Genomic DNA, 14,445 nt, shown 5'->3' on the forward strand with positions numbered 1-14,445 from the left:
ACTTTACATCTTGTACATTTGCAATTTTTTTCTGGTTGTATCCTTTATGTAACGCATGTAATCTAAAGTCCTTATGTTTCTCAACTGGTTCTTATGTAATGCGCTCTGACACCTTCGGGTAAAGTTCGCGCTATATAAAATTGCACAAATAAAATAAAATAAAATAAAATAAAGCGGCCGGCCGGGCGAGGGGCCGCAGTACAAACGTCTCACCTCCGCACCCCAGACTCACAACAGCAGACGAGCTCCCCAGCGCGGGAGGGGCCAGCGCCGATCCCAGCAGTCCGTCAGCTCGGCCGCGATGCACCTGCACACCCGCACCTCCTCGGCTCCGGAGCTCTGCCGCAGGAGCCAGGCACAGTGATGAGACAAGCAGCGGGCACACTCAGGGAGGTCTGTCGAGATTCTTACTCCGAGGGGCTGCCATTTTGCGCCAGGGCAGAGCGAGGTGAAACAAGAGGCTGCAGGCCTTTACTCGTTAGATGAGCAGTATCAAAGCACACCTTAGGAGGCAGGGAGTCCAGAAATATGCATTGGAGCCTTGGATGGCGCCAATCTGTAAGGATATTAGCATACATGCCAACATTTCAGAAGAGCAAATAGGGAGATTTGAAAAAAAAAATCGGGAGAATGGGGCCTTGAATCGGGTTACTGTCATGTATGGGCTTTGGAAGTGTGCTGCTGCAGGATTGGACATTTGAAACACAAATGCACGTTTTTTTTTTTACCTTTCCGAAGCATGCAGCGCAATGGCAGGCAGAGAGAGGGTGATGCAAGTGTTGTGCACTGGCCAGGCAGGTTGCTGGCAGTGCATGCTCCCCCCTCCCTCCCCGCCCCCCCCGTGTGACAGCCCGGGCTGAAACAGCTTCCTGTGCACACACACAGCCCCCCCCCAGTACTTCACAGGTCGTTAAAAGACCATTCCCTTGTTAATGACGCTTTGTTGATTTCTCACCCCTTCTAGAGCCCCTGCGTGGTCACTCTTGACTATTGCTGGAAGAATTGGCACTTTACACAATACCAAGTGCTGTCAGCTGAAACTCTGAGGAATCGGGTTTTTGCTTGCAGGGATCGGGAGGCGGGAGACTAGCCCTGAAATCGGTAGTCTCACGCCTGAATCGGGAGTGTTGGCATGTCTGTATTAGGTGGATGATAATCTTGAGCGGCCATCTTGCTCCGGAATCTCTAGCGCCGCCGTCTCGGAACTTTTTAAGTACAGACCCCGATTCGTTAGGATAGACACGTGCACTTGAAATAGCATCCGTTAACCCCAGGATAGCGGTGTCCTGTGCCTGCTGGTTAGTGGTCAGGAGGGTTGCTTGTTCTATCAGGCTGCGTGGGGCTTCAGCTCTTTCTGGGCCACTTTGGTCGGCTGTTCCAATATTAACTGTAAATGGCGCTAACCCTCTGCCAGTTGAGTAATCATGGCTTCCATCGTGATGGGCTGGATCATGTCACGGCTAGACACTCATCCCACTTCTGACACCAATGTAAGGTGTGGCTACACCGGGTTTCCCAGGCCCTCCCTTCCTCACATAAAATATTCTTAGGCTTCCTGGTTGTGGGATTATTTATTTGGTACACTCTTTTTTGCAGCCTGGGTTTTGTATAAATTGTCTTTGATGTGATAAAGAGGATCAAAGGCAGTCCAGAATACAAACGGGACGAGATAATAGCCGGTGTCTTCTCCCTTTTTCCATGTTCCCAAGTTTTCCCTTCAGCGTCGGGGTGTTTTTTTCAGGAGGGAGCAGAAACAAAAAAGAAAATAAGAAGAGGGTCAGGCTGCAATCCTCATGCCTAAGTGCAGGGAACAATAGTGTATTCAAGGCAGTGTGCATGGGCGTCCACAGAAATGTTTCCAGGGTGGGGCAAAATGTTAACTTCATCACTCGCCTTCCAGGGGGGGCAACCTTTTAACTTCCTCACTCGCCTTCAAGGCACCTTAAAGGCAGACGGCCCATTGTCATTCTTAATGTGATGATCAGCAGCAGACAGAATGACAATGGGCCTGTCCACAGTCTGCTCGAGGTCGGAGAGGGGCTGCTGCAGCCTCTAGAGTTCAAAGAGAAGTGCGAGAGGCCCCAAGTGAGAGAACATTTAAACTCCTGGGGCTTCTCGCAGGGGAACAGCCTGCTGTAATCTTGAACATTAAGGACCAAAAGGAATGGGCCCGGCGATCCAGGGTTGGGGGGGGCAAGCGCTCCCCCTTGCCCGACCCTGCGGACGCCCATGGCAGTGTGGCCTGCAAAACCCGCCCACCAACCCTTAAAAGAAAACAAACGTGCACTGGGCACTTGCCTGAACCCACGATCCTCCAGGGCCATGGTGAGGGGAGTCCCAGCCTCCGCTTCCCCCTCGGGAGTACTGGTCTCTAGAGAGTTGCTCCGAGAGGGGTCTTTGGCTCCTGGGCACTGCTCTTCTCCCGACGGAGGGTCCAGCGGTCCCGGTGTCTCCGCTTCTTGCACCGTGCAGGTGTCGGTCCTCAGTCTCTCTTCCAGCTCAGTCCTCTCTTGTGGCTCCTTCCCTCCTCGGCTTCCTGAAGTCAGCGCTTCCTTTGCGTTCTCAGGCCGCCTTCTTGTTCCATCACTGTCATTCGGACACTCCCACACCGTGCCCGATCGACTGAAGCGGGACGCTCATTTACGTGCAGATCTGAAGCCTCTGCCATGTTGAGCTCATCGAGAGACTCACCAGCGTCAGTGCTGGAACTCCCACAGGCACCTTCAGAGCACCACACCAGGCAAGTAATGATATTTATTTTGGCAACCGGTGGAGCATTCTAAGTTGAAAGCAAACCTTTTTTTTCTAAATATTGACTTAAGAAATATGAGGTTTAGAAAAGAGCAAACATCATACGAACACATAATGTACATAAAGAGAGATACATAGGGCAAACCGGGGGTGAACAGAAACGCAGGAAAACCAACAAAAGGGATGTAAATCTGCACTTAATTCCAGTGCTTGTCAACCATGAGTGATACTGGAAGGTGAGAGAGCCCAAACAAGAGTGTTGTCTTGTATTGTGCTGTAGTAGAAATTGCTAAAACACATTTGTACCTGGCTTCAATATTCAGTATTCAAGTTAACCAGCATTCATAGTGTAGTCAGGCAACTTAGAAGTAGGCTAAGCTAAGGTCCGGCAGAACAGGAAAGTCTTCAGCTCCTTTCTGAACTTGAAATGGCTCTTCTCTTGCCTGAAGGTTGTGATCCAGGCTTTAGGATCCCATGTTTCCAGGGTTTTCCTCAGCAAACTGACTGAGTGACACAGGAGTGATCCTGTAATTGGCTACTGAGCTTAAAGATCAATGTTTAAATCACTATTGCCTACGCACTGAGGGACCCATGACACATTTGGCAACCCAGCTGGACATGAACAGTGTCTTCTGGATGTGCTATAGTGGACATCAGGGTGGAATGTATATTCCTTATCAGTCACATGGCCAGTATGACATGTATTTTCAGACACCTCTACTCAATAGCATCTAATAATTAAGCAGGGGAACCACTTGGGAAGCACCGGACTCCATTTGCTACATCAAGGCTAGGTCTAAATTTCCACCCCAAACCATTGTAGCCTTTGGTGATGCGAGAAATGTACTGCCCATCCACATTCTTGTAGTGCTCCGGGGTGTCTGTATTGAGTTCATGTGTTTCTTTCCAGGACAGCAGTGTCCCGTTAAGATCTGCCAAAATGATCAAGACCTCTTTGCAACTGACAAGAGCTCTTTTGAATTTAAAGTGCACAGCGTAATACAAGGTGTTAAACCCCCTCTGGAGCAGTCAGAGTAACTGTTGCAATACCTAAAATATGCCCAAGATGTGCCACAGGAAGTGTATTACTTTGCTGGAAAAGACTTAACATAGCAACAAGGACCTTTCCCTGTGCCTGTGAATATGCTATCTCCTTATTAGACTTTCCAGGCCAGTTACGGCTGCTAATAATCCACGACTTCATTACAATTGAGCATTTAGCTAATCCATTATCACCCACAACTCCTTACTTCAGCACAACATTCTCTTGTACTGCCGAGGTCTGTAATCCATCCAGTGTTGTGGTCCAGTACCTTCAGTGTGTCTTGATAGTTAACCCCACAACTATGTAGACAGCTCTCTGTAGCCATCCCACACTGAATGTTTTCATGTGAGAATGACATTATTTTCCCACCGACTTCCAACATCATCAGACCGAGAAAGGCAGAACACATCACGGGGCAAAGACAATCAGAGTATGCAGTGGGTTGCATTTAAAAACTCGAGCCAGCTGACCTTTGTATCTTAGTTAGGATCAAATATGTGGTGCCTATCAATACCCATGTCTTAATCTGCTCCACATGAATGGATCTAGGATTCTATGACAAGACATATAGACTCCCATTAGGCTTTCACCAATCTTTACCACTCAGCAGCAGCACAGAAATAAGAAGGTAAAGCATTTCCTTGAACATACACTACAACCACCATGAGTACTGGTGTGGAAATTACCAAAACATTCTAACCTATAGAAGCCTTCTCTCAGTCTATAAAATCCTCGGCTATCTCCGCCTCGTCTTCTTATTTGTTGCTCGTGAGTGAATTGAGTGTCTGTTGGGGCGTTTGAATCGTGCTGACGTGAGGGACGTATGACGTACGAGGTGCAGGCAGGAGCAGAGCTTGGAGCTCGGAGCCAATACCGAGGCTCAGTGGGACTCAGCGGCGGATTGTGGTGCACATAACCAGCGAGAGCTTAGCGGGGGTATGCCCCCTTCCCCCCAGAGTGCGGCGCTGCACTGACAGCTTAGGTGCTGTGCTCCACGGTGAAAACCACAGCAAAAATATTCCACAGCCACCAGCCCAGCTGCGTGTGAGCAGGCGGGCGAGAGGTGGATAGAGCCACGGTACTTTCTGTTCGTGCTAAGGCAGCTATTAGGCCAGTGCTGCTTGTGCGTCCAGATTGGTCCACTCCCCCTCCCGCAATATCTACTTGATAATTCCTATATTTTTAATATTTATTTTCCGCTTCCCGTCTTCTTCAGCCTCCCTGAAGCCTGGCAGCTGGTCAGAGTTAGTTGAGTGTATGTACCCCAGAATTCTTAGCAGGGTACTGTGAGGTTTAGAAGTGTTGGAGCTATTGTGGGAGGCACTGGGGGGTTTGATGCTTTGTTTGCCTTCACCCTCGAATTGTCTCAATGGGTTGAGGCTGCTGCCAACCATCACTTTGGCACTATTTCCCTCCCGTTTTGCATTTTAACAGCACGATATAAGTGGTGCAGAATTCCCGTGCTATGCCTCATCTGAAGAGCCTTAAAACTTGAAAACTCCGGGCAATTGGCCTGATTCAGGAAAAAAAACACAAATCTTTATAGCCACAAAAGGTTGGCCCTTATAAGCTGCAGTTCCAGAGGAGTAAAGGGTTTTTTAAAGTGAAGGAAATGGTGTGGAAACACACTCGCTCTTAGCCTAATCGGTCCAGTAGGAGGACCCTTCCAATCCATAAAATCATCCAATTACTCAACTCAATGAGGTCAGGCCGGCTGCGTGGGGCATTGCCTTGACCCCAAATAAAGCGGCGGAGAAAGTACGTAGAGAATGGAGAAGTAACCCTACATAGCAGTCTAGGTACTCCTGCAGGAGATATAGAACCAGAGTCAGACAATCTAGCAGCACTATATTTAACTTCTCGTGAGGATGCGCAATATTTTTTTATTTTTTAAATATTTTTATTAAAGAAAATGACAGACAATTTACTGTTGTTCAAATAATCCCATAATGCAGATTACAGTTAGCATCACATTAATAATTAAATTCAAACATATAGATTACATATTTTGCTCCCTATCCCCATTTCTCTGCAGTTCTAACTCCACTACAGGTGACACACATATCTCTCCTCTGTACAAATTCCACTTGGACCACTTCCTGCCCCATTTCTTTGGGCACCCTCTTGCGATGAACACTTCTCTCTCAGCTATCATACACTTATCGAGCTCCCTCTTCCATACTGCTACTTCAGGTGGCCTCACTCCACCCCACCCCCTAGCAATTTCTCTTTTAAATAGTGTGAAGCCTAACGTTGCAAAATGTTGTTCCGTCTCTGTAAGATCCGTCGCCTCCCATATGTTGAGCAGGCCTAGTTGTGGCATCAAGGTAAGTGTCTTTCAGGATGCGCAATATTTAAGAAGACTTAGTGGGAGTAGCTAACCAACTATTACAGGATATATATATTTTTTTAAACCTGAAACCGCAAATAAAGACCATGGAAAATACACTGTAGCCGGTGGAGCAGATGGAGCCCAAACATCTACAAATAAAGGTGCAAGAACGCAAAGCTTCAGATCCAATCTGGGGTATATGCCTGATACTGACCCATTTCTCTCAGGGAACAAGTATGTGAACAGTAACCGCCTACTAGCTGAATGTGGTCCTTCCAACAGTAACAGCAAAAATCAATGGCCCACTCTTGGTAAAAGTTCAGTTTCACACTCCCAGTGCAAAAATAGGTGGATCACAGCGAACAAGTTCATCCAGTGGACACGCAGGTGCAATAAATCTCGATCTTTCATCATCCATTTTGGACAGAAAGTCAGCAACAGCTTCTAATGCAAGTACAACTTCTCGAATACATCAGGTTATTAGTCAAAATCTGAACAATTCTGTGATTAATATATCATCTGGCCCTGACCACAATTCAAGCGACAAGGATTTTACGTCTTCTTCTATTCAGATACCCTTTCTTGTCCTTCCAGTTCAAGACATTGTCGGTGGCTGCCAAAATATTATATCCGAAGCCTCTTCAGGCCCAAAGGTCTGTAGGGAAGCAATTAAAATGGATACTTTTAACCTAAACATGGAAACTGGTCTCTAATAATGACCACAAGCAGCCTCTGGGCCCCAAACAAACTTTCCATAGAGAATGCGCTTACTTTGAATGATCAAAGCAAGCCGACTCTCTGACTAATCCTCTCAATTCGGCAGACTTATTACTATTAGACAAATATGATGAAAATATTTGGGATAGCGCAGGTTCTCTAGAGGAGAAGCTAAAAGAGCCAGAAAATGGAATTTGGGGTAGTCTGCTTAGCACAATGGACACCATTACCAATTCTCTTACCTACCATTCAGTCAAATTGAATATCCAGGTGGACCTGTTAAACACACTGGCTCTCTATGTAGCCGGGATAGATACCAAGCTACTCCACCTATCAAATCTGGTAAATAAGGCACTTGCGCTCATATGATTTGTTAGCTTATGTGGGGGCGCACAGAAAAGAAGTCCAAGAGAACTGTCGATTTTAATGTATGAAAGAATCCTTTATTTAATATTGTTCATTCTTTAAAAAGCAGTCACAGTGCAATTAGCAACAAAGTCAGCCAACGCGTTTCACTCCCTACCAGGGAGATTCTTCAGGGCGAGATTAAAGTACAACCGGTAACGCGTAAGTGGATCCTCCAGAGTCGCTTAAAAATAAAGCTTGAAAGAGTTCCTAGTCTTCCTGTTGGTTCAGAAATACTATTTGCATATTTTTTTCTCCTTTTTTAGTTCCGCCTTAGAATGTTCGTGGACCTTGGCAAAACCTCTCAGTTTATTTTTGCAAGGATCCCTTAATTGCGAATATCACGCTCCGGCACCATAGATTCTGGCGAAGGAAGCTGTATTAGTTCCTTCTCCCACAGTGAAATGTTGGTTCAAAAGTTATGAACCTCAAAAGTTTCCTCGTCAGCAACAAAGTAACGGCATGGATGGTCCCATATGATTTATAAAATTTCAGAGCTACCAACTATAGTAAGGTCTATGGTGGCGGAGGTCAAGACAATGTTGGATAGAATTGTTGAAGGCAAAGCAGGCTTAATCCAATAAGATAACGGTCATCAACCAGACTCTAAAGCATAAAATAATGGTGGGAACTCCAAGTGAAACTATGAATTCACAGGAAAAAATGGGACCAGAAGAAAATGTAGAGCAGTAAAGAACAGCAACAGAACATGCTCTTATCTATAAGGAAGGAGAAAGAAAGTGAAAATCAATCAGCAAGGGATAAGATTATACAAAGCATCCCACAGAAACTTCAGGATTTGACTCATGGAAACGAACCCATTGAGCAATCGCTAGTCTCAAATGTTAATGTTTCCCAAGCTACCTCTAACCTGGTCCCAAACTCTAATACAATAAAAGAAGGTCGAACCAAAACAGCAATGAAAAGACTAAGAAATGCCCATAACAGAATAAAGAAACTAAATAAATCTATAAACGTCAGCTCGTAAACCAAGCCTAATCCAAAAGAAATCTATCCAATCTTTAAATCTTTGGAATCTCATCGGTGCAAAACAAAGACTGGGCTAACTCCATGCACAAACGGATTAGCTGTGTCATCTTTTCCTGTTGATGCAGCTCATGAGTCTATAATGGCACAACTAACTGAAGCATCTAATTCTCAAGTGCTAGGACAAGGCCCAGTACAACAAGGGTGTTGAGACCAGCAGAGTGCATTACAAAATGTGGTAAGAACGAAGCGGGCCAACAATATTGCCTTACCAGAAAGTATTCTAATCAACATAAAGTCTCTGGTATTTTCAGGTCCACTTGACGAGTTAGACACTGAAACAGGTGACAGAAACACTCAAGGCATGCAGTTGCCACCGAGAGCAATGGTAACATAAAAACCAGTGAATAACAAAATATCCTGTCTCCTCTATGAAATTAATATTCACTCCATGGTGCATTTCAAGGGGCCCCCACGATATTTTGAATCGTGGTAATATTGTGAAATTGCTGAATTCAATCCCAGAGCTTAAGGATTTAACATCGGATTACTTGGATTCAGTTGAATTCAAACAAGATCCTAACAATCCTACTAAGGAGGTGTATTTTACAACTTGCCACTGTGATGAGACAGTTTTTAAAATCCTAGATAACAGCTCACAATTTGAGAAATTGGGCATCATTCTACGGAAATGTAACAAAAATCGATATCCAACTTTATTGATTCCACAGCAAATGAAAAAGAGCCCTGTTACAATAAATGCCACAACACCTACAACATCAGGAGGTCAAAACAGGGTTTTAAAAGGAGTCGTAGGTCCGGCATTTAATCCGGCTCTGTCATCTGGGATCAAAGTTACAAGCTGCAACTCAGGTACTCGAGTTTGTGAGGAGTTAAAGAAAAATACAGCACTAAATGATGACTGGCACTGGATTCCAAAAATACTCACAAAAGGGAACACTGGAGAGCAGGAATGATGCCTAAAAAGTTTAACCAACTAAATAAAAACATTTTATATATTTGCTCTTGGAACATCAACAGCCTTAAAACCTTAATAGAGGATCAAGATACAGTAAAATCTTTAAGGGATTTTGATGTTTTTATGTTTCAGGAAACATGGAATGTGAATATTGAACCTCTCATTGGATATTATGAGGATTAAAATTTCGCTTCCCGCACGTCTGTCTTTGGTCGCCCAAGTGGTGGCTTATCTACTTATGTATCATTAACCCTGGATATTAACCATTATGAAATTGAATTTCAGCTAGCATGGCTTCTGTGTATTAATTGGACTTCAAACAACCAATAACTTTTATAAATGATTATCTAAGTTCAAAAACCATGGCCAAACATCCAAATTCACTATACTTTGGAAAGTAGTCAAAATCTTGTATTGTGAATATCCAGCCACTATGCTAATCATTTCAGGAGACTTTAACATGCACTTGCTCACCAAAAACCACACTAATAAACCCAGCAGAGCGCTAACACAGATGTGTCGTTCCCAGCTCAACAAATATAATCGTATGTTACTACATGAAGATGCACAAAATTCCAATAAGAGTATACCTACATTCAAAAAGTCACGTCAACTCTCCATTATTGACTATTCCATCATTTCAAAGGAGCTGACATCCTTTTTTTACGATTATCATATGATACCTAGGATAGAAAGTGACCATAACCCACAAACAGTTTCTCTGATCTTATCAGTTGCCCACCTGCCTGATGCAAGATCTATGGTAATAGGGCCAACGGCTTTCAGCCTGAAAAGGCTAGTGTGGGACCTGAGAAATAAGATGGAACGATGGGAATTTTTAGAACCTGCAATTGCTAAGGCGGTAACTGAGAAAGGACAAGGGAAGTCAAGGGTGGATATTTGGCCCTGTCTTTATGCTTCCCTTTCGAATCGCTTTCCATCTTTCAACTACATCAAACGGATCCATTACGAGGCCTAAAAGATTAGGATGGTATACAAATAGGTTGCTCCAACAAAAGTGAGAACTTAACAAAGCCATAAGAGCCACCTAAAGAAAAACGAATGGAGCCCTAAAAACTTGGAAATTTCCTACATTAAAATGTCTGAGAATGCCCAAATAAGCATTTTAAGATCTGGAAAAGATGGGCGGAGTACAGGGGGCTGCTTCTCAATCCCCCGGAGGTGCAAGAGGAAGAGTTATAGCCATTGGTACCCGAGTGCCTCCTTGCGGTGTCATGCCTTACGACCGATGTTACTGAGTGTCTACTGCACGTGCATTGGGTTAGGGTGGGATAAGGGGTGGGTAGTGGGGGTGTTGGGCATTGGGAGTTGTTGGGGGGGACTAGGGTTGGGGAGGGGGTTCCTTACTTGATTTCTTCTTCTATTCCTTGGTTTTTATTATGATGTGTGTACACTACGCTGCAATGTTTGGTGGCGCTCTCCTGATTGTGGAGAACCACGCCTTTTGCTCTGCTTTCACTCAAATGAAAATAAAAAATTTGTTGTGAAAAAAAAAAAAATGTCTGAGAAGTTCATATAACAATGAAACATGGAAAGCCAAACATACGTACTATGAGGGAATATGGACTAAGTTGTACTTAGTCTGCAAAACAAAAAATTTGAAATAATTTTGGGGCATTATAATTAATCTTGAAAATGGTAGTAAAAGAGAGAACAGTGCTAATGTGTCAGAATCATGCAGGGCGTATTTTATTTTTAACCTATATGGGGCCTCTCAGATACAACTTTGACCAATAACATTGTTCTTCAAACGTTAAGCCAGTTGAACATTAAAGAAGGTAGAATACTCAGGAACGAACAATATCATATTAAAGCCGAGCCACAAGTCAATGAGATATGGCAAATAGAACAGGTAAGAATGGCAATAAGTAGGATAAGACTGAATGGTGCGCCAGGCCCCAACAGACTTCTGAATTAAAATTTTAAAGCGAAGATAGCTCTTTAGACAGAGATTTTAACAACTTTGTTTCATGAAGTTATTAAAACTAAAATGGTCCTAAAGTCATGGCAGGGAAGCATAATACAGCCAATATACTCCTGAAGATAATCCAGCAAATTATAGGCTGATCGCCCTAACAGACGTGGAAGCAAAAGTCTTCTCTAGCTGTCTGCTGAATGACTTGGAAGAATGGGCCGCAAAAGAAGATCTGATTCCAACATTTCATACCGGATTTCGAAGGGGCGAGTCAATGTCCACGAACTTGACCGTACTGACTCCTCTGGCCGAAAGAGCAAAGTATAAAAAGCAAAAGTTATACGTTTGTTTCGTCGACCTTAAGGCGCTTTTGATTAGGTCCCCCGTAATTTACTCTGGGCTAAGTTATCTGCATGGGGTATCCAGACACAACTGCTTGACATGATCAAATTGTTATATACTAATACGTGGGTCCAGGTTAAAGTCGTAGACGGTAGAGTACTCGTCGATTTGAAACTAGAAGTGATCTTAAACAAGGTTGCGTCTTGGCACCATGTCTTTTTAATCTTTTTATGGCTGACTCACTGTCACACTTAAAGTTGTCAAAGCCCACTCGCCTACCTTCTCAGGTCAAGAAATGCAATACTTACAGTATGCAGATATTACCATAAACCCCACTCTCAGCGATTACCTTTCCGATTTACTCCAGAAGCGCCGAGACACCCCAGGGTATTTGCGCGCTGTACAAGTTGCCTAAACATACTGTTAAGTCATACTGCTATAGTTGCCCACTCGCCTACCTTCTCAGGGCAAGAAATTAAATACTTACAGTATGCAGATAATACCATACTGTTAAGCCATACTGCTATAGATCTGAGGATTAGTTGATTAATTTAATAACTATATACCTGTTAATGGTTTACAAATGAATACCAAGAAGACAAAAATAATGACGATTGGTAATACAAAACTAGACAAGAGAGTATGGAAGATTAACGGGTTATATATATTGAAACTGTGAAATTCTATAAATATTTGGGGATTACATTTGATGCCAGACTGTCTTTTAAACAGCATTTTATCAAATAAAGAGTAAAAGCTACAGCCTTGTTGTTTGCTTATAGAAAATTGAGAGCTACATTGGCATGTCCAAACCATGAGCATTTACTTAAGATAATGAAAGCAAAGCGGATTCCCTCTCTGGCTTATGGTTATGTGATTTCCGAGGTAAAGACTCGAAATCTCTCGATAACCTAAAAATAAAAAGATTTTAAATCGGTTTTTAGGGTTCCAAAGTATATCGGGCACGCCAATGTCAGACTGGAATTTGGTCTAAAAAGACAACCTCTGATAAGACAATCTGCTTTTTTAAAGTAGTTATATTCTTTTTTCTTTTCAGACCAGGGCTCTATTGCGAACCAATGTTGGCAGGAGATAATGAGGTACGAGCATGCTAAGGGCTGGAGGGCTTTTTTAACAGAGAGTTTAAACAATTTTAAGTCTCTGCCCTTTGAAGATGTAACCAGGAGCAAAGTGGTGTTTAAACAGACAATAAATTGCTCAGCTACTTTTCTATGGATTCTTTGGATAAGGAAGAGTTCACTAAAAAGAGACACTCCTGGTCAGTTATTAACTCATTAAATTAGAACTTCAATCATACCTCACAACCCATTTAAAATAATTTTTAAGACACAGATTTATGTTGCTATGATTTGAGAGATACCCCACAAAGGAGGGAATTCCTATATGGGGACTAAATTGGCCCACAAACAGTTGTCGGTTATGTGGTTTTTATAATGAATCTTTTACGCATATTGTATCCACTTGTCCGCAACTGTTAGAAGAAAGGAACATTTTATTAAAGTCCATCTTTATTGAATTAGGGGTGAGAACATGTCATCAAGCTATCATAACTTGTTTCTCTGGGATCTCGCCACGCCTGACTACACAGTTTGTAATGTTCATCCTTATCACATAAAAAAAGTTATTCCCAGAGTGTGATACCTGACATTAGATAATTAATGATTGGTTTTACAGGATAATTCTGTTAGTTTTAAAAATACTAAACGAAAAAGTTTAATGATCGGTTTTTATTGGATATCAAAAATGCTAAACGCAAAATTTAATCCCATAAATTGTTCTTGAAGTTTTGTGCATGGCTCTGAAACAGAAGTTTTAAATTATTTTAATTGCCGGCAGTAATTGGGTAAATCCCAATATCGAATTAATTATTTGCTTACTGTGGGCTTGTAGGAAACCGGGAGAAATGATTATTTTTTGCTGCTAGATGTAAGAAATTGCACAAGTGCACTTTAATTATTACTGCTAGTCGTAAGTTAATGCATAGGTGCACTTTAATAATTGATGCTAGACGTAAAACATTGCACAGGTACGCTTTAACTATTGCACTTTAATTATGGCATTTTTTTACATTTTGAATTTTAAATTGGGGGTAGTGTAGGTAGGTAGTTGTCATCTAAAGGTGCGATATTAGACAGACCAAATTGGTATAATCAAGTGTACTTTAACTATTGCTGCTAGATGTAAGACACTGAATAAGTGCACTTTAGCTATTGCACTTTAATTATGGTATTTTTAAGCATGAATTAAAAAAATTGGGGAAGTGCAGGTCGTTTCATCAAGAACATTTTTATTATCAATTTGATGTGATGTCTTATGTAACTGGCGTGAAATATGGAATAGTAATACAATGTACCTTGATATTATTTTCAACCCAATGTCTAGGATAAGTTTTGACATTTAAAGATATGCTATTAGCCAGAACAAATTGGTATAATTAAGTTCTTGTCGCAACCCAAAGTATTTTTTATTTCTGTTTGTAATAATTTTTATTAATGAGTGTCTGTTGGTCTTTTTTGTCATTATGAATTGTGTTTGTCATTATTTTATGCTTGGCAAAAGTTCTTGCTTGTACTGAATGGGCTAGTGTATTGCTTCATGAGTGAGGAACACCAGGCTGGGCAGTAGTTTTTTAGACTGTGTTAGGCCTGGGGCCCCCACACACGTGTATCAAGGGGTAGGACCAACTCAGGACGCGCTCCTGGCCATTCATTACAGCCGTTTGCTTCATAGAACCTAACAGCCAAAGTCTTCAGCAAGATTGTGTCTGTACAGAGCTGCCTTAAGATCACTAAAGCCCACATACTGGTGCTCTGCATTTTGGTTGGGTCATTATATGGGGCGGAAAAAACTTTCTCCTGTGTCACGAAAGAAACAAATAGGTGTGAGTTGCAGCACAATGCTCATTGAGGGGTCATACACATTCATTGAAA

The 14,445-nt window shown here is 42.6% G+C and overlaps 1 long non-coding RNA gene across 3 annotated transcripts in view; it reads right to left on the bottom strand.

Annotated features, from left to right (window-relative positions):
- Positions 1-4,569, bottom strand: part of LOC144754482 (uncharacterized) — a 620,848-nt gene extending 616,279 nt beyond the window's left edge. The window contains exon 1 of one of the 3 annotated variants that reach the window (XR_013594731.1): positions 4,497-4,569. This is a non-coding gene — a long non-coding RNA (uncharacterized LOC144754482). The remainder of the gene's footprint in view (positions 1-4,496) is intronic. The other 2 variants (XR_013594730.1, XR_013594732.1) reach the window with 2 other exon arrangements.
- Between the last annotated feature and the right edge of the window lie 9,876 nt (positions 4,570-14,445).

The sequence above is a fragment of the Lissotriton helveticus genome, chromosome 5_1, assembly GCF_964261635.1.
Source record: "Lissotriton helveticus chromosome 5_1, aLisHel1.1, whole genome shotgun sequence".
Lineage (NCBI taxonomy): Eukaryota > Metazoa > Chordata > Amphibia > Caudata > Salamandridae > Lissotriton > Lissotriton helveticus.